At 39.0% G+C, this 19957-nt stretch overlaps 2 long non-coding RNA genes across 2 annotated transcripts; both read left to right on the top strand.

Annotated features, from left to right (window-relative positions):
- The first annotated feature begins 510 nt into the window (after window positions 1-510).
- LOC149107821 (uncharacterized) lies at window positions 511-1330 on the top strand. The gene is made up of 2 exons (XR_016209144.1): window positions 511-802; window positions 1106-1330. It is a non-coding gene; the product is annotated as an uncharacterized LOC149107821 (long non-coding RNA).
- Window positions 1331-15314: 13984 nt separating this feature from the next.
- LOC149107820 (uncharacterized) lies at window positions 15315-17966 on the top strand. The gene is made up of 3 exons (XR_016209156.1): window positions 15315-15589; window positions 17558-17608; window positions 17861-17966. It is a non-coding gene; the product is annotated as an uncharacterized LOC149107820 (long non-coding RNA).
- Window positions 17967-19957: the final 1991 nt, after the last annotated feature.

Genomic DNA, 19957 nt, shown 5'->3' with positions numbered 1-19957 from the left:
TCACAGGCTAAATCATCTTGCATCTGTGACCAACAATTTTTATTCGCGCGAGTTATGTTCAACACCCCTCTCCCCCCCCCCCCCCCTCCCCCACCCCACTGTTTCCAACATAGTTTTTCCTTACGTCGTAACTAGACATATGTGGCACCTCATGAGTCCGTCTGATAGGAGTTGTTCTTTATTAATCCGTGAATAACCTAAAGAAGCCAGGATTCTCAGATCATACGCACGTCTTAAGGCCAACATACAAGCTGGTAAGGCGGGGAGGCTGGAAGGAAATAATGAACCAGAGACTCGGGACGAGTTTAATCCGCAATGGTTAAGTAAGAGTTCAGGATGTTTTAATCAACTGGATCAATCATTTTGCAGCCCATGGTAATGCCGAAAGAGGAGAAATTGCCCTTTCTCCAGTAGGACCTCCTAACAGGGTTCCAGAAGAAGAAGATTACCTATTGACGATGTCTGACATTGCAAAAGTTCAACTACGAGCTAAACTGGTGGTTCTTAGCTGCTGTCATAGTGCACGTGGGCAGATTAGAGCCGAAGGAGTCGTTGGGATCGCTCGAGCGTTCTTAGGAGCCGGTGCACGGTCCGTTTTGGTGGCTCTATGGGCCATAAGTGATGAAGCAACAGAGCAGCTAATGTGTCGTTTCTACGAGCATCTTGTTCGTGGGGAGAGTGCCAGTGAATCTCTTCACCAGGCCATGAAATGGATGAGAGGTAACGGCTTTAACAACGTTCGCGATTGGGTGCCGTTTATGCTGATTGGAGACAACGTGACATTTGACTTTGGGATATAACGGTAAGTATTTTTTGGAAACAAAACGCTTTTTTGGCGGAGGGAGGGGAGGGGCAAGCTAATAAACGTTAACGAAACTGTCGCCATTGCATGTCATAAGTTACGAGATCCAAATCCTGCTAGACATGTCAACAACGGTTCTTGAAATCGTTTGCATTTAGAACACTCGCGCAACGATTTGATCTGTTTGTAGTTCTCTCGAAGCCTCGCCCTCGCCAGTGAAGCGTGAGTGTTTATGCTAACCATGTAAATTATCAACTGGACAAACAATGTGATTTATAGACGCTTTTGTTTGATACTTTTCAGCAATAACCTCTAACAACTGAGTGCGCACTCTGATCATGAGTGTCTGTGTAGCCAAGGGTTATTTTCCTGTTCTTACCGAGACGCATGGTAACAGCTACGTTTCCAGGCTTTTAAGCGTTGTAATTTAAGATTGCGCTCACATGCATCAAATAAACACTGTTTAAATTCGTTGCCACTTTTTCTCCGTGTGAGATGTCCTTCGAATACAGACAATTTTGAATCAAATGGACGAGTTAGGTTTTTCACGAAATTACTCCGTGGCAAGTCTTATGAACGAGAAAGGAAAGTAATAGCTAGAGATCAGAAAGTGAGTAGTCATTAGTTAAAGATCATCAACCCATTGTCCGGGGACACCGCGGAAATACGTTTTTTGACATCACAGTAACTGGTCAGTGGTCATCACCATCGGGCTGTGCTGTCCTTCGATCGAGCAGTCTCTGAGATCGGTATTTTGCTTCGTTTTAAGGTCGAAAATATCCTTGATACTTCTCGTTATTGGTGAGTTTGACGTCCTTAAATAGGTTTTTAATACTCAAGCAGGCAAGATTTCCGTATAACCCCATACATTTATTATGCATACAGTTCTTTGTTTAACTAAACAATAGCGAAAACAATAGCGATCCTTTGAGACTTATCTGATTTGAATAACTCTAAATTTTACCATTTTTTTTTCTAAGTGTCGCATACTTTTAAACTTTTTTTCGAATTTTCTATCTAAAATACGCAAAAACGGAACGATTTCTTGGAGACCCACACTAATAATAATTTTACGAGTGTTAGGTCTAAATTACGGAAAACCGAAACGAAATTTCATAATTTTGGGCGCATTTACCGTATTTTTAAACTGAGCGCAGGCTTAAAACTGCTTAAAATAATAGCGATTTAGACCTGTTCGCTAGTTTAAAAAAGCTTAAAAATACTGTTTTAGGCCTAAGCAAAACCGGCTGCTTGCGGTTAGCTATAATCTGTTGCGCGGGTTAGCGACTATTGTACTAATTTTGTAAATGTAAACAAAGTGAAATAAAATTCTAGCTTACCTGTCGCGTCTCTTCGCGTTTTTTCCCCCTTGATTTCCTTCCTCAAATTCAGACCCATGCGATGAAGCTGTGTATTTTGTTTCTTTCCTCCATGAAGTGGCGATCAGATCACGAACAGTGTATACAGTGGTACGAGGAACAATTTACGCATCTTTGCGCACTTCGTATAAGTCGGCGATATGCTGGATAATGTTCCCAAAAGGATCATCTCCATAGTGCTGAGGCCACAACCATTGCTGTAGATAGCTTTCGAAGAGATCTTTGGATGTTCTTGTACGAGGCATACTTCGTTTGACTCCCCACCATGTATTTTCAATGTGCTGGGTGTGCGCACCTGTGTCTGGGTCTACAATGTTTAGCCTGTGGTTGACTGTGAGAAGCGATTGGGAGAAAGAAAGAAATCACCCCCCCCCCCCTTTTATTCACCAGGGACCCACACATGCGATGCATATTTTCGTGCAGCGTGCAACATGCGTTAAACACATGAAAAAGTAAATTGTAATGTTAATTTTTTGGAATGCGAACGAGTCAAGTAAAATAAAAATTATTTTTTGAAGGGGTAATTCTCAACTGAACCTCGTAGTGTAGTGGTGTAGAAGAGAGACTGGTAAGCGAGAGGTGTGCGAAAGGTAAGTGGTTCGAGACCTGATGGGGTACAAGAAAAAAAAGGGAAAAAAAATCCGTAAGGAGCCTGGGTAATATGGAGAAGAAAAAGAGAGAGGAATGGAGCTAAGGGACGAAAAGAATCGACGAAAAGACAACGCGCGATAGCGCGCCACAGCGCTCAATCAAATCCTCTTTTATTCACACAGTAAGTAGTAATTATCAATGTATATATTCAATACCTTAGGGAGTTGCTATTGTCTTCAAAAACAATAGAGCGCATACATAATTAATAATTCTGCATGCATAATAAATGTATGGGGTTATCGGAAATCTTTCCCTCAAGCAATGTTCGTAAAGAATGGCGGTACAGGGGAGTCATTTTGTGTGGAGTAATGTGTAGTCTGCTGACTCGAGCCAGCTCGAGCGGACGAAGCGTGGATCGTGTTGCTTCAGCCGCCCTCGCCTCAGAATTGTGAAAATCAACGATGGGTATCCAGCAAAGCAGAAAATTTGTCCTGTATGCAGCTTTTACAAGGATTTTGAAGACTGGTTGGATTTAAAGTGTAATTTGCACGAAATGGTTAAGGTACATGTAAGTCGGGACCGTTTTATTCACACTCACTTTGCGCCGACATGTGGTGCTTGTTCATTGAGATTATTTCGCAACGCGTCAAAGAAACTTTGATAAGAATTGGTCTTTAAAGACTGGTGTTTTAGAGTTTCTATCACCTTTCTGACTTTCTGCGCCTTTTGGAACGGGTGAAATAATTTTTTTGTACCTGCCGTTTGCTGTAAGAATAAAACATTTGTTCATTTCACTCACAAGATATTTCTCTGTCATTAAAGATTGTTTAAGCCTACATTTATATAATGGCGTTTGCGAAGGGAGTAGAAATCGAAAATATTGTGATTTGTTGGCCGCAGCGAACGCTGGAAATCTGAAAACATTTAAGACCGCTCAATATCTTCGGTTCATTGACAATATTTCCTTTTTTGAGGTCTTTTTTGTTTCCATCGATTAAATGTTGATAGTACATGGAAATTTTCAAGACCGTTTCCCTGTACATGTATGCACATGTAACTAAATATTTCAAAATGCCCAAACACCTGTATTTGTTTACACGAAACCGCTTCCACTTATGGGATGTGGTCAAGTTTCAATTCTTTTGATGCTGAAAAGTCATTCAACATTTCAGAGAGGCAGTAATCAACTCCTCAATGAAACCCACTAGTTTATTTTGTTTACTCAGTCATTTGAAGCTTTTCGATTCCTATTTCCCTATCTTACATGTGCATTGTATCAACTTACATAAATAATGGACTGTTGTTGTTTTTCCTTTCATTTAATTTAATTCAGATGAGCTCTGCTCAATCACTACAAAATAATTTTTACATTGTAATCATACATGTACATATCACGTGCTTTGAATCAATATGAAATTAATTATGATCGCCTTAGTAATAGTATTGTATCATCCTCTCTTCTGTAAGATTCTTACTTAACTTGTAACCACTTTATTACAAGACATTATAACACCTGATGGCAATAAATTATATATATATGTATGATATTATTATACTTCTTGAACTTGAACAGAATAAATTTATAGAGCGCTCGACTCTGAGAGGAGCAGTGTAGATAATAAACAATGGTGGCAATAAAACGATGAATTGAAGTCTTGCTACCATTGTTTATTATCTATTTATGATATTATTATATGTATTTATTTTTTTCCTGGGATAAATTGGCTAACAAGTGGGTTTGTTTATGCCACTGTGTCTCTGAATTGGCTTACTGTCGTCTACAAACCATTGGTAATATATCTTGGCTACATCTAACTCAGATACTAGACACAAAAGCATGTATTAAAGAACAGATACATTTCCTGCAAATTAATATTTATTGCATTTAGTTCATCACTTAAGTTCTACAACATTGCTTTTCTCCAGTGAGAAATTTTGTGCAAAGTCTGAAGTTGTAAGTTGCAAAAACAAGTTCCGTCAGTAGTTGTGAATCACTTAAAATCAGGCTTTGGTGCTGTAAACTGAATGGCAAAGCGAGGAAATTAGAAATTGTCTCAAATACACAAGTGATAAAAGAGGTAAACTTGACTGAAATCTACAGACTCCTTTTTTTTGGGTTTAGGGTTAAGGTTAGGCCTAAGGGACAAGGTGGGAGGTGCAGTGGCCTTGTGGTTAGTGCACTCAGCAATGGATCAAGTGGTCCGTGTTCAAGCCCTGGTCAAGGACATTGTGTTGTGTTTTTGGGCAAGACACCTCTATTCTCATGGTGCCTCTCTCCACAAAGGTGTACATATGGGTACTGGTGAATTTAATGTTGGGGGTAACCCTGTGATCGACTAACATCCTATCCAGGAGGTAGTAGAAATACTCCTAGTTGGTTCATGCTACAGAAACCGAGATAAGCCTTGCCTGATGGGCCACTTGGCTCTATGCAGACTTTACCTTTTACTTAGGGACAAGGTACTGCATCAAGTGGGGGGAGGGACAGCAGAGTCAGAACCTCCCACTTCCCATACCTCTATCTCTTGACTCCCACCCTTGTTCATCCTGCTCCTGTCCCCTGTAAATTAAGAGACTCAAAACACATCCTAGTCATTTAGCTGCACAGTCCTTAGGCATTTCCTTTTCCCTTTTTCCTTCGTTTTCAGCCTTGCTACTCTTACCCACGTCTTTCAAGTGAATGACCTATGACATAACCCCTGTCAAAGGGTTTCAATTTGAGCCTCATTTTGAGCCCAAGGGTGAATTTTTCTTTGCCCGTCGGCCTAGAAGTCTCTAAAGGCACTAAATGAAAGTCAAGTAACATTTTCAGTTTTTGTTTTTGAAAGTATTTGAAGCCTTAATGAATGACAAAAATTAGCATTTTGCATTTCTCTCCGGATTCCTCCCCCCTATTCTCCCGGACTCCTGCCCCTTGCCTCTCCCCACCATCAACAGATGGCTGAATGTTCAGGAGAGGAGTTGCCATATGGAGAGCATTGGTCACTGTTCTCTCAGTTGGTGTTTTTACAGCATTGATGTTGTGGAAATCATCCATGGACAGTATCTAAAAGGATTTTTGCTGAGCCAAAATAGAAAAAAATGTACAATAGAAGAAGTTTTCTATTGGGAAATCCAGATAATAGTAATATTTAAACAAATATTAATGTTACAAAGTTATAGAGTCTCAGGCTCTAAGGTAATGTGGTCAGAAATTATCTTGGTGGCCTTATAATCAGAAGATTGTTGTGTGAATACAGGGAGGATAGCCTATTTATAACTAAAAATGAACTTCATTTATTGAGTTTTAACTGGAAGTTGTTATTACCCAGATTTTATGGTAATTTTATTCTCTTATATGCATTTATTTTTAATTACCCTTTTAACAGCTTTGTATTCCATGTCTTCTGCTATGTTAAGATAATCAGATGTCATGTACTTCTTGTGGTTTTTTCTAATAGCTAAATAGCTTTTTTTCTGAACTCTAATAGCTATCAACTAGTTTAAAATAATTTTCACACTTTAGAGGCGCTAAAAGCAAAATACAGAACTGCAACAATTCGAAATTATGACAAGAAACAAAGAAACAATAATAAACATAAAAATTTTAAATTTTATTTTCGCCAGCCTCAAACTTCCTGAAGTACAGTATAATTAAAATTGGATATTTTATGAGAAAACATACCTCGGTGAATTCTTCCTCGAGTTGGGGCCAGATTTTGAACTCTTTTGGGGATTCAGTCCTACACCTGTTACACCAACGTGTCCAAGATTTATACGAAGCACTGTTTCGATTTCGGCCAACTTGGTCTATAATTCGGTGATACCGAGTGAGGACAGGATGACCGTGATTACTTACGTGAGTGCCCCCAATCGAACAAGTGGACGAACACGAGCATGTCTTCCCGACGAATTTGATCGAAATGCCGTTGACATACCGATTCATACGGTTCAAGCCCATCAATTCAACAAACTTGAGAAGTTGATGTCCTCAGAACAACGTTACAGCAACACAAAAGCTGCCTAGTTTTAGCCTTTGCGCACATCGTAACGTAAATTGCCACTGGCTCGCAGCTTGCGAGCATGAACTCTCACGAAACAACAACAATTTCACACCGTGTGCAAGTTCAGTTTGGCTTTGGCACAATATATAATATTAACTGAGAACTATCCAACAAATGAGCGGAGTTTAAAAGCTAAGTTTACAGTGTGCGCTCTAAGTTTTGTATCTTTTTGACTGTCGATAAGACTCGCTGCGAAAACATTGTTAAAGTTGCAGGCATTTTGTAGTTTTGTTAAGGTGTACCGCTGACCAGCAAAATACTGTATCGCGCCCCAAAAAACGTATTTCCGCGGTGTCTTGTCCGGGAGACAGGTGATGAGTATAGACCAATCGTCTTGATGTGACACTAAATTCTCAGAACTTACGTTAACAAAACTATATGGTAATTGAGTAGAGGGAATTAATTTTCTCTGAGTGTTGTTTAAGCCTAAATCTCTTCGATTTAACTCACTATCGCCGCTAAGCGACTGGTGGTTCAGTGTCGGTTGCAAGTTTAGGGCCTACTTACATGGTGAAAAGTTGTCCCTGCTGAGAATGTTTCCCACTCACCCCTCCCGCGACCCACTGTTACCGAGCGATTATAATGTATGGAAAATTAAAATTTCCTTCTTACCAAGCCTAGAATTTGCCTTCTCCTTCAGATAAGTGTTTGCTTGATTCCAGTTGTTTTTCACCTAGGAGTCACCTCGCGCACGACACAACTTCTGACTAGCGATTTAAACAGTGCGCCATTACTTTTAAAAAGTGTCGTTTATGGTATCATATTAAAAGTTCCATTTTTTAAATTGTTAGTTGGGATTAGTTTTCTCTTTGTGTTTTCGTCACTCAGTTTTTGACTTTTACTAATGTCCAGGAACTCAACAAACAAAAACACAACTGAGCAGGAAAAGTACTTTGCTGAAGCGTATTGGATTGTTTGCAGATTCTGTTCATTTGCAAAACGCATCAATCGCTGAGTTTAGGTGGTCCAGTTAAGAAAGCTGTGTTTGAATGCTTGATAAATGATATTGATCTCCTTATAATACCATTTAATTTAATTTGCCTCAGGCAAATATCTTGTATTACTTTAGACTATGCGCCTACTGGCGCCTCGAGAACTGATGATGACTTTAGGGTAGTTACTGTCTCTATAGTTATATTAATGCGTTTGAAATTTAATTCAATCTAAATTTAGCACTAGATAGTTTTTGATGTGTGTTCTAGTGCCTCTTGTAAATAAAGTGAGATCATTTTTAACATCACACAGTTTACTCGCTATCCCCTTTCTTATCGGTTCAGAGCTGTAGTCCAGACTGGAAACCATGCATTCCTGGTTTGCCTTCACTAATATGCAGCAGCTAAGTAAATGCATGCCGGGATCAAGTGCATGATTTCCGGGAGTTAACGCGCGGTGTCTGAGCATCTTGTATATAACGACCGCGCGAAGGCCAATATTCCCCAGTACGGCTCGAGCAAGCTAGGTTAGTAAGTAGTTTATTATATGACCACCGGGACGTGCTTACAAAAAACAAAAAAATACACGTGTTATGACCGTTTCCATGGAAACGGTTCTTATGGCAAAATCCCGACCCAGAAAGAACGAAACAGAACGCTGAGATCTGCTTAATAACTACCTTGCCATAAAATACAGGCTGCTACTGATAACATTTGTCATTAAATATTTCGGATACTACAAAAACCTCCTCTAATAGGCCGGTAAGTCCAAGAATCAAAACTCCTGCCAGGAGTAATCTGCTAGAATTCTATTACTGACCTGCTTTAGCACATGCGTCATACTCCTGCCGAAATTGTCTAAGTAGGAGTTTACGCTATCCCATAACGAAAACAACTCTCTAATACAAACAAATCTATATATTTACACTAGCCTTATTGTACAAAGAAAAACAACAACAGTTGGTGGGATGTTTTGTAGGAGTAGCATTACGTACCGATCAAAGTCAAATTCAATCGTTCTGATATAGCTTGATTGACAGTAGCTCCAGTAAAACTTCGTTCGAATTTCCTCGATTGATAACTTGGTTTTCCAAAGTGCATCAAATAATTTACACTCGCGAGTACCAAGTTACCCTACCAGGGGAGGGAGACACTGAGGATAGCGACGAATGAAATCGGAATTGCTTTATTTTGTAGGGCATTTCCAGGCGTACCCATCAAGCATGCGTGAAAATACATTACGCAGGCGGGATGTGGGAGATTTTAAATAAGTTAATGGCGGAATGCGGAAGAGAAAACTGAAAAACGTTCTTCCTCTGTAAACTTCACAGTCTTTCTAAACAAATTTCTTAAACCGCACTTTATGATCAGCTGTTTTCTTGGAATTTCTGGAAACACCCGAACCTGCAATTCGTACTTTTCACTTTTCACTTTTCAAAGGGAACCTACTGTAGTAAGTAGCTAAAATGGTATTGTTTAACCTCTCAGTTGACAATAATGTAGAGCTGTGACATTCATAAAAACCGAAAACGAAGACTTATGGCTAACTCGAAGCTGTTTGATTCTGTGCTGTCGTGGTCTGTTACAATGGAAATTAGGAAGAATGCGTCGATCGCATCGATCGTGGAAAGTTTATTATGAAGTGACTGACATAAGTGGTAAATTCACATTCCCTCGTGTCTTAATAATGCGCATGAAGAATGAAAAAAGATCGAGCGACATCAGCTAAATTCTTCTTAGCCTGCGAGCGAGCTCACGTTGGAGCACAAGGGTGCGTGGCATAGCAGCGAGCGAGAAATCCGGAAGCGAAGCCGCGACACGAGAAAGTAAACTTTGCGCCTCTTCACCAGATTCCTTCCCGCCGGATCGCATTGCTCTTCGTCGCTCGCGTGCCTGACTCAAAGGTGAGCCTGCTCGCAGGCTAAGTTCTTCTAAGGTCGCCCTCTGTCTTTAAAGCATGTCAGATAGGAAAAGTGTAACACACCCTAGATAGTTTTTTTTCCTCTAGTCGAAGGGGAAGTAACTCAATATCATTTCAGTTTCTTGTTGAGCAATCATTGCGTGAATGTCTGTGAACATGCTCAAATGTCACAAACGGCCTTATGACAAAATCACCTGAACCCAACAATTTCGTTTTTGTCTCCACTTGGCACGTCAGATGCTGTGAAACCGAAATTTTTTTATGAATGTTAATTACACGAGCGACCCTATTATGAACAGTGACACGCGGAAGTCTCTGTGCAATTTTGCTTGAGGAAAGCGGACGGCTGAACACAGACCACTGTGCAACGGTAAGTTACTCATTATTTTGTTTAAAACAATATTTGATTACAAGTTCGACTGATAAAAATTACCATACCAATTTTGCTCATTCGGGATATCGAAAAAAACCTCCTCGTATAGTTGTATCGCCTAGTGGCTATTATCTTGAGGTCCTAAATCAAATGCTCTTGGCACCAATAATTTGCTAGCAGATTGTTCCAGTGACCCACATAAGCAAATGCTTTATTTCCCTCTTAACCAGTTTTTCGAATTTACCACATTCAGAGTTGGGAGTAGAATGCAATGAATCAATCCACCCCAAGTAGATGTGAACACCTTAATCATGACAGGTTGATCCTGAACAGAGGTTTCTTTTCGCTACAAACAGATGTTCTATAAATACTGTCCTTCCTGTACGGAAGAACAAAAAAAACAAAACAAAAAAACAAAAACAATATTACGTACCGCAAACACGAATTGAATCGTTCTTATATAGTTTGATTTAGCTCCATTAAAACTTCTTTCGATTTTGTTCGATCTTGATAACTTCAAAACCGCGTATTACATTAAGCTGCCGGAAGGACGAAAATACTAAATATAACGAGAAGAAAAAATATCAGGACAATTTCTTTAGACGGCCTCTCGAGGCGTATTTCCTGCCGCTTCAGACAAAATCCACTCCTCACAGTTCATTTTAGTAACACCGTGGAGTTAAGAAACGATTCGCAATTTGCTGTTTGTCAATGCGTATCCCGCCATTAATTATTAAAGAGTGCATATTATGTTTTTACGAAGAAGTGTCATATTTCGAATCTCGCCTCTTGTTCAAACCCATCGCGCATTCCACCAAACCCCTGCGAAATATATATCATCTTTTTTCCTGAGTGTTTCATAGAATTCACTTTCGACCCTTTCCGATGTGAAGTTCCCTGTGGTAGGTAAAAGTTATCCTTTATTTTTTGGTCTTTTCTTAACCAATTAACAATTGAATGTACTCGAGACTAATAGCAAACTCCAAGCTGTTTGGTTCTGTGACTTCAAGGCCTGTTACAACAGGAATGACGACGGATATCATCAACAGACTGACACAAATAGTAAATTTACTGGCGGTGACCCTGTATGTGAGATTGTCTTTTAATACTTTGGCATTTAAAAGATTGATTAACTGAAGTATCAAACCATATTGGTCATGACGAAATTATTCCGAGCGGTCTGGTTTTTTATATCGGTGAACATAGAAAAGGTCATAAACGGCCGAATGCAAAAATCACGTGCAGACAGCAATATCATTTATTTTGTTGTTCCGTTTATGACGTCAGATGCTGGGAAACTGAAATAGTTTTACGGATGAATAATTTGAGTGAGCAACAGAATTATTAACAGTAACACACAAACACGCTTCTGCAGTTTTCTTGAGGAGAACGGACGGCTGTATACAAACTACTGCGCAACGGTAAGTAAGTCGTTGTTGTCGGCTTCTGCTAATGACATTTTACCATATCCATCTTGTTTATTCGGGATATCACGAAAACGTCCCAGTTAATTTTATTGCGTCTTGGTTAAAGCAGGAAGGTCTCGAACGAAAACCTTTCCTAGCAGTAATCTGCCAGAAGAGGATATTTGAGCTGCCTTCGCTAGCTTAAGTTATTACTACACATCCTTCCCGACTTCAGGCTTGAGCCAATAGACTGCAATAAATCGATAACACACCTTTTATTATAGTTAGGTAAGGAAGAAATTGTCCATTTCCCGACCCAAGAGGACAATACACTGAGTTCTCCTTCCGATACCTTCCTGGAGGGGGTGGGGGAGGCGCTTAGAACTACGAGGAATAAAATCTGACCAGTCAGTTTTATTTTGTTTGGGCTCTTTAGGTGCATTTTGTGTTTCGTGAGCTAATAACGTATTCCCTAAGAGATCAGTTTCGCTCGCACAAAAGTACAAAATACGTTTCTCACGGGAATGCTTCCTAGTTTTCAGTTTTCAAAGGAAGCTCCACTATGGTAAGCAGCTAATCTTGTATTGTTTGTCCTCTCACTTGACAATAATAACTCGTTACCACATTCATTAAAAAAAAACATAGGGAAGGCTGAATTCGAACTCGAAGCTTGTTTGTTCTGTGATTTCCTTAGCAGAGGTCATAAATGACTTTATCAGTCAAAGTGCACGTGCATACGGCAATGTCTTTTTCGTATTTTGTTTCTCTTTCCTCTTGTGATGTCAGATAATTTGAAACTGAAATATTTTTGTGGAACCATGATTTATGCGAACAGCACGCTATACTGTAACAATGTCACCTAGACGCCCCTCTGCAATTTTTCTTAAGGAGAGCAAACGGCTGTACACAGTCTGCTGCGCAACGGTAAGTTAGTCGTAATTATATATTGTTTCTACCATTGTATAATTTCGGCTTCCACTGTTAACAGTTACCATATCGATCTCGCTTATTCGGGATATCCCGAAAACCTCCTCATATAATTGTATGGCCTAGTGTTTATGGTCTCGATATCCCGAATCAAATGCTTTTGCCAGCACTGCTAGTGCTCTATTAGTGACCTGTTTTAGCTAATGCCTCATGTCCCTACCAACCTGTTATGGAATACATTTAGGGTTGAGATAAGACTGCAATGGATCAAGAACACACCTCTATGATAGTCACTTTACAAAGACGTTGATCATCTCCACCAGGATTTTTCAAACGGGGGGTGGGGGGAGGTCTCACTGTGTCTAAGTGACAGTACTCACCAGATTGTCATGTCGTTTTTGTCACCTGTTGTAGGTTGTTTCCTTAAAAAAGGCTTACAAAAGGGGGAGTCACGGGCACCTTAGAACCCCCCCCCCCTAAGCTACGCCCTTAAAGTAGAACCTAACTCTGTCACAGGACGGGCTTCTTTCAGTTACGAAATGCTGTACACATACTGGCCTCACTGTAAGGACGATAACTAATACAAATTTGGCATGTTTTGCTCTAGCAACATCACGAACCAATCAAACTCGAATTAAATCGTTCGCATATATCTTGAATGAGCTCGACAAATATAAGTTGGATTTTCTTCGATTGATAATTTGGGTGTCGCAACAAATCAAACGAGGCAATGTAGGATAACGAATGAACTCTGACCAGTCGTAGTAGTAGTAGTAATATTTTTGTTTTGTTTTGTTTTGTTTGTTTGATTGTTTGTATCTTTGTTTTTTTGTGGCCTCTAGAGGGGTATTTCGTGGTCATTGAGCTAATGCGCGCTCCTTGGAAATCACTTCACTGAAACTTTAGAGTTAACAGAGAAAATGCGATTTTCTGTTTTCTATATTATTCTTCTGTATCTTACCATGAACTCTAAAAGAGTCGCGCCTCCAGCTCGCCGAAAAGAGGATATTATCTTTCCACCAAGGTATTTTTACCCCGTACCCTTTTTTAAACCCACATCCCGGATACCCACAAACGCATGCGTGATACGATCATCTGTTTCCTTGAAATTTGGGCTATCTCGTCTGCATATGAAAACTAAAGAGAGCAAAGAATGTAATACTTATTAGAATTACTCTTTTATTTAGCTGTCTTCCAGCTGTTTTATTTGTGTTTGTCATTGTCTGCCTTTATCTTGCAGGGAATTCCCTCACTCCTATTTCAGTTTCTTAGTGGTGGTTTCCCTTTGATGTCAAGATAGTGTAAGTAAACACCGTAAATTTACATCGTACTTCAAAACATGAGCTTTAACTCTGCCAGAAAAGTCAATATTAAATACTATTAAATCATTTCCTCTGGAAGAAATTTGCATGTATAGCGTGACAAATGTTATTTGGGTTGCGAGCTCTAACAATGAGTCACGCAAGAAAATATAGTCACGCGAATGAATGCTCGCTAGAAGTAACGCTTTTCGATATACAATCTGCTTAACTTCTTCTTTTTTATTATTGAAACAGTTACTGTTGTTGACGCGGTTTGATTTTGGATTCATCCTGTTGTTCTGAACAGACTGGTGAGTACAAATTACTTTACAGCAGGAGGATATCATTTAAAAGTTCTTCATAACTTGTGTGCAAGAAGCAAAACTTTGTTTATTGTGGAAGGTGCTGCATTCCCTAACCTGGGCTTAATTAATTTACCGTACTTCTGTACGAATTAAAACGGTTTACGATTTAAAATTTTTTGGAAGTGAAATTAACTGCAGTGAAACCTGTATTTAGTGCACACCCTTAGGACCCTCATTAGTGTCCGCTTAATACAGGGTGTCCGTTCAAAACAGGTTCTAACATGTCGTGCGATAATAGTTAACTAGTAACTCTTTTATAGCACAGTGTACCACAGTGTAAGATCAAACATTGCTCATAGAACAATGTTCAGTCAGTAAATGCATCAATCTGGAATAATCGCTTAGCTTTAAAACGACATCGCTGAACAATGTTAAAAGAGTCTCAGCTAGACCTCTAGAAGTAAAAAGCTCTCGAAGTGTCAGCTGATTGCTGGTTTTGTGCAACTTGGTGTCCGCGTCCGCTTAACAGAGGTGTCCGCTGAATGCAGGGTTTTTTTGCAGTGAATGTGGGATGAAAATTTTGGGACTTCAGCTAGTGTCGACTTAATAGAGGGTTTCCACTTGATATGGGGTCCGCTTAATACAGGTTTCACTGTAAATGCTGTTTCGTAGGATAAGACAAGCGAACTTTTAGTTCAACTGGTTTGAGCCGCGTTTGAAAATAATACAAAATTTAATTTGCATTTTTCCTTGACTTCCACCTGCTTTGCAGGGGAAACTCTTACAGTGTCTTTTCAGTTTCTTTCACTTTTGGTTTCACTTTAATCACAAGATCGAGAAACTGAATACGGTAAGTTTATAAACAGCAAGCTGTCTGTGACTGATAGAGTTAGATGTACATAGAACAAATTATGAATCACGTGACTGATTTTCTTCATATTCTAAGAAGTATTAGTGAGTCAGCGAATAATTGTTCGCAAGAATCGTCTGCGCAGTGCTAATTGGTTTAACTTTACTTTCTCTTCCAAAGAGCGAACAACAACATACAACAAAGAATTTTGTCTTGCTTAATAACCATTTCCATTTATTATCAATGGTAAGAAACCCAGTACACTTTCAAAGCTATTGGACTTTACTGTCAGTATTTAACAAAGAATGGGAATAGAAACATGCAACTTGTTTTCGAGTGATTTTATTTGATTGTTATGATCAATGTTTGAACTCCTATTGTCTTGCAAGGAAACTCCCTTAGTGTTATTTCAGTTTGTATCACTTTTGGTTTTCTTTTCACCAGAAGATTAAGAAACTGAACACGGTAAGTTTATAAACTGTGAACTGTCTATGACCGATAGCGTTGTGAGCACATATAATAAGTAGAGCTGATTTTTAATACTTTAAATTTACACTTGGAGAGGTTTGCATGAATCGCGTGGCTGATTTCTTTTTCTTGTAAGAGCAATTACTAAGTCACGCGAATAATTGTTTGGAAGCATCGTTTGCGCAGTAATAATTCGATTAACTTTTCTCTCTCTTCTACTTTTCAGAGGAAAAGGTCCTGTTATTGACGCATAGTCATTTTGGTTTCATTGTGGTCGACTCACCAAAACTAGTGAGTATATATCATTGTTTTAATAGCTTTGTTATTCATATTAGACTGAAACATTAAGTAAGCTGTTTGCAGTCGATCTAATTTTTGAATGTAAAGAAAGAACCTGGGAGAATTTGTTGCCGTAGCGTCGACCATAATCACTGACTACTCTTAACGTCATGTTATTAAAGGCTAATTTGAACCAGCTATAGTTAATGACGCTGGTGTGACTGAAACACGATTGAAAAATGTTTTAGAAACATTAGTGTTCCAAACACTCCCGAAAGGTAAATTTATTTCTCCAGGCATTGAGTAACTGTGATTTGCCGTTTTTCATCCCGCATCCCGTCCCTCAATATCAAATTTAAACGCACTTCCTGGTTGAAATGGGCACATGCTGCTCAAGCCAAAATATTTTTGTCCCGAATCCCACATCCCGCATTCCACATCCCGCCATGATTTTCAGCTTATCTCGCATATTCCTCCAAGTTTATGATTTGACACTCCAGAAACTTCGAAATAGATCTTCCATGGATGACGTATTATGACAATCAGTGTTTTCTCGAAACATCGAGAACTCCTCAAGTGGTTTTCGGGGTTTCATTTTGCATCGTCTGGTTTCTATCTTAACCAGTTAGAATAATATAGAGCTCGATTATGATATCCACGACCTTCAAACAATCATGCAGTGATAATTAACACCAAAGTCAATTGTTTGCTGTAAGAAACGGAAAGTTTTTAGCTCTGTGAATTGATATTGTTGCCAGGAGATGGCGGCAGAAGGAAATCAATGAGATTGTGCAAACTAAATTATGAAATGAGTGCTCGCGTATAACAAATATGAGGAATTACAACAGAACGATGGCAAAAGCCATTCGTCTTTAGTTGTCGTATTTGTCTTGTGAGCAAGTCAGTTAGTTTCTATGAAAAGAAGGCGAGGAATGTAAACTTTATTCATTAATCAACTCATAGTTAGAAGAGGAGAAACTTGCCAAACTTCTAAAGAGCAAACAAAGATGCCACGATTTATGTTGGAAGGTCCACAACAGTAAACAGTCTTTCGTTTTGCGATCATATATAATGAGATTTTACTGTCACGCCAGTAAAATATAGTTAATGGAGCGTGACGTACGTTCTCAATGAGCCGTTCATGACGGCATCACTTTCTATAGAGCTATTGAGCAGTTATATTTCAAAGGTCAGCAAACTGTGAGCCTTATTGTAACTAAACCTAAAACATTGTAGTTTCTTTACCTTCTGAACGTTATAACGTACCATAGCATTGGTGCAAAGCATTAAAGCACTGTTCATGTTTAAGATGTTATACGTGTTAGGGTAAGCTGTTCGGTAGTACAGCCGTTCCTACTGGCTTACAAGCAGACGAGCGTCTCCATATAAAAGCTCGGAAAATTGTTCAGAGTCCATTCTGAGTTCTGAGTCTGCGCAGCGACTTCCCCCAAGCTTGTTGTTTTTTCATCGCCTTTGAACATCGCTTGCTAACCGATACTCTTGTCCGATCCAGCACATGCTGTCTGTCATTCAGCTCGTGGTGCTGGGGAGATAAGTGAGGTTGTTTTGTCACGCTATCGCCGGAAGTCGCATGGGCTAACCAAACGCAAGGCAGTGTTCCCCCATTAACGCCATCACAAGTTGTTTGTAGTTGAGTAATAGCTCTGGTTCAATTGCAAGTCGCCACGGTTAACTTACTTTCGCTAGGAACAACGACATTAAGTAGGCATAAATCACATAACCGAAACTTTTTACTCGAGTTATATAGTCTGTGAAACAGAAATAATCACTTATTGTGTTTAATGCACGGTCAAGACCGAAATGAAAACAAAAACATACAACAAAGAACTTTGTCGGGCTTAATAATCATTTCAATCTATTAACTATAGTCAAAAACGCAATATGCTTTAATAAACATTAGATTTTGCCATTAGTAATTAATTCCACTGTTAATAATTTGCATTTGTTTTTGTTCTTCAGTCTCTAGCACTTTTCATTTAATTTCGTCCGAGGATCGAGAGACTGAACACGGTATGTTTGTAAACTTTAAGCTGTTCGTGATTGATACCGTTTCATACACATACAACGCGTATTTCAAAGCGATGTTTAATAGTTTCAGTTTACACTGAAAGAGATTTTTCATGAATCGCGCGCGTGACTGATTTTTTTCAGTTTTTGAGCGCTGTAAGTCACGCGGACAAATAAATCAAACGAATTATTGTTTGGAGGTACCGTTGTGGAGTAAAAATTTGCTTAACTTTTCCTCCTTAACAATTTTTACAGGAAATATTATCGTTGTCGGCGCATATTGGTTGTAGTTTCATTCTAGTGACTCAACAAAAGTGGTGAGTGCAAATCAGATTTAGCTTTGTTATACATATTGGACTGAAATCATCACGTTAACTGTTCACAGTCGCTCCGCTTTTAGGACAAGACTGACAAACCGAACACAGTAAGTTTATAAACTGTAAGCTATTTGTGACTAGTTGCGTGCACATATACAAGATCTAGAGTTTACACTGGAAGAGACGTCACGAATCGCGTGACTGATTTTCTTCCTGCTGTAAGCGCCAAAAGTGAGTCACGCGAAAAATGTAGTCACAGAAATGATTGTTTGGAACCACCGTTTTTCAGTAGTAACAATTTGCTCAACTTTACCTCTTTGCTTACTTTTCAGGGGGAAAGGTCCCGTTATTGACGCGTATTGGTTTTGGTTTCACTCTGGTGACTCACCAAAGCTAGTGAGTATAAATAATGATTTTAGCTTAGTTATAACATATTCATAGGAGACTGAAATAGTGATGTAAACTGTTCACAGTCAATTTCATTTTTCAATGCAAAGTCAGAACCTGAGAGAATTAGTGACGGCAACGTCGAAGCTAATCATTAACTACTTTTAACTCTGAGTCATGTATTTAAAGACTAATCAAATCCAGTTATAAGTAGCGACGTTCGTGTGAGCGAAACACGATTGGCAATCTGTTTAAAAAACTCTTCCTTTTCAACTCATTAGTGTCTCGAAGCACTCACAAAAGGTAAATTAATTCCTCCAGTCACTTTGTAGCCGTAACTTTTATTTCATCCCGCATCCCGTCCATCAGGTCCAAATTTATCCCGCATTTCCTGGTTGAACTCAACACGTGCTGCTCTCATCCCGCATCCCGCATCCCACTTTCCACATCCCGCCAGGATTTTCAGCTTATCTCGCATCCTGTCAAGCTTACGTTTTGACACTCCAGAAACTTCAAAATACATCTTCCATGCTTAGCGTACTATGATAATCAGTGTTTTCTCGAAATTTCTAGAACGCCTCGAGCGGGTTTCGTAGTTTTACTTTCCAAAGCAAGTTCCGACGTGGTAAGCACAATTCTAGCTAACTTTGCATCGTCTAGTTTCTATCTTAACCAGTTGGAATACTATTATAAGCTTTATTATGATAGCCACGAAATTCAAGCAATCATAAAGTGATGATCAATTGCAAACTCCATTGTTTGCTTGTAAACAAAAAAGTTTGTGGCTCTGTCAGTTCTGATGTCTGTTGCCACCGAAAAAAGGAGTTTGAAATCAATCAAATCGTACAAAGTACATTATAAAGTAATTACTGACGAAAAGTTAATTCAAGGCCTTCCATATTTTACAAAAAAACGATGGCAAAAGTAGCTTTCATTAGTTGTCTTATTTCTCTTCAGAGCAAGTCAGTCTGTCTATGACAGGAACCGGCGTGGAATGTAAATTCTATTAATCAGCCCACACGGAGTTAAATTAATAGTAAACTGGAGTGGTTTCTAAGCCTGAGAAACTTCAAAAGAGCAAACAATGATGCCAAGATTTATGTTGAAAGGTCCAGGACTGTGAACAATCCTTCAATAGTGTATTAATTAGATAACCGAAACGTTTCTGTTGGTTAATTTATAAGACAAAACTGACTTAACACCTATTGTGTTTTATCCATGGTTAATACAAAGAACGAACAACATACGAGAAAGAACTTAGTCTCAGTACCTTGATAAATATTTCACTGATTATTAGTTATGGTCAAAAACCCAATCTGCTTTGAAAGCTATAACGAAAAATGGGGACTAAAAAGATACAATTTGCTTTCAATTTTTTTTTTTTTATTTGATTATTTTGCAGAACGTTTGAAAAATATGTCAATTTCAAATTGTTTTAACTTTCTATTGGACCTCCTATTGTCCTGCAGGGAAAACACCCAGTGTTGTTTCAGTTTCTATCAATTTTGGTTTCATTTTCGTCAGAAGACTGAGAAACTAGACACGGTAAGTTTATAAACTGTAAACTGTCTGTGCATGACTGAAAGCGTTGTCTTCGCATTTAACAAGCATAGCCGATTTCTTAATACTTTAAATTTACACTGGGAGA

This window comes from Orbicella faveolata, unplaced genomic scaffold (assembly GCF_042242905.1).
Source record: "Orbicella faveolata isolate gen_17 unplaced genomic scaffold, um_ofav_v1 contig_26, whole genome shotgun sequence".
In the NCBI taxonomy this organism is placed as follows: domain Eukaryota; kingdom Metazoa; phylum Cnidaria; class Anthozoa; order Scleractinia; family Merulinidae; genus Orbicella; species Orbicella faveolata.
Note: the sequence above shows the minus strand (reverse complement) of the source record. Positions and strands in the feature narration are given on the sequence as shown.